Source organism: Austrofundulus limnaeus, unplaced genomic scaffold, assembly GCF_001266775.1.
Source record: "Austrofundulus limnaeus strain Quisiro unplaced genomic scaffold, Austrofundulus_limnaeus-1.0 Scaffold1091, whole genome shotgun sequence".
NCBI lineage: Eukaryota > Metazoa > Chordata > Actinopteri > Cyprinodontiformes > Rivulidae > Austrofundulus > Austrofundulus limnaeus.
In genome coordinates, this window is record NW_013953493.1 from 8,254 (window position 1) to 9,014 (window position 761).

Consider the following 761-nt stretch of genomic DNA (forward strand, 5'->3'; position numbering starts at 1 on the left):
TCAGCGTGAAACCAAATTCACACCACACTTCCGATTTTTTTATTCGGAAAGAATTTTGAAAACCATGATTTTCTTTCCACTTATTACGTCTGTCAGATCAAATCCCCATTAAATACTTTGAAGTTTGTTGTTGTAATGGGACCAAACATGGGAAGGTTCGTAGTTTTTTTAAGGCACTGTGAAGTGCAAAAACATGAAAATAAAAGCTTCTTTAATCRTCCCTGAATCGGCTCCTTCCTGTTTGGATCAGATAACCTGCAGGAACCGAGCGGGCTGTTGGGACAGATTCCAGCTGAGGGGGAATCTGCAGCTTGTTTTGGCAGAGAGGCGGCTGAGGAAATCGAACTCGTTTCCATAAGAAGCGCAGAGCCGGACCCCTCCTCTGCAGTCTGAAAAGACCCCCTCCAGCAGAAACCAAACGATGGAAATAACTCCCATTGTTCTTGGAGCTCGGTGGGCCGGCAGCTGGCTGCTTCACCGAGTCACTGAGTTTAATTTTCACTCTGCRGCAGAAGAAAATGAATCCCCACAGAGCACTTTAATCCAACACTGTTCACCTCAGCAGACCTGGTTCTGGTCCGGCTCAGCAGAACTTTCTAGAAATATCTGAGTGAAGAGGACGCCGAACCAAGAAAACTTTAACTCAACAGCAATAAAAGAAAGAATTCAAGCTCATAAAAATGTTTAAAGACGATCCTGCAGCTTGTTGAGCAGTTTTTGCTGGAGCTCCTAGAAAGCACAATCATTTCCCCAGAACAGGC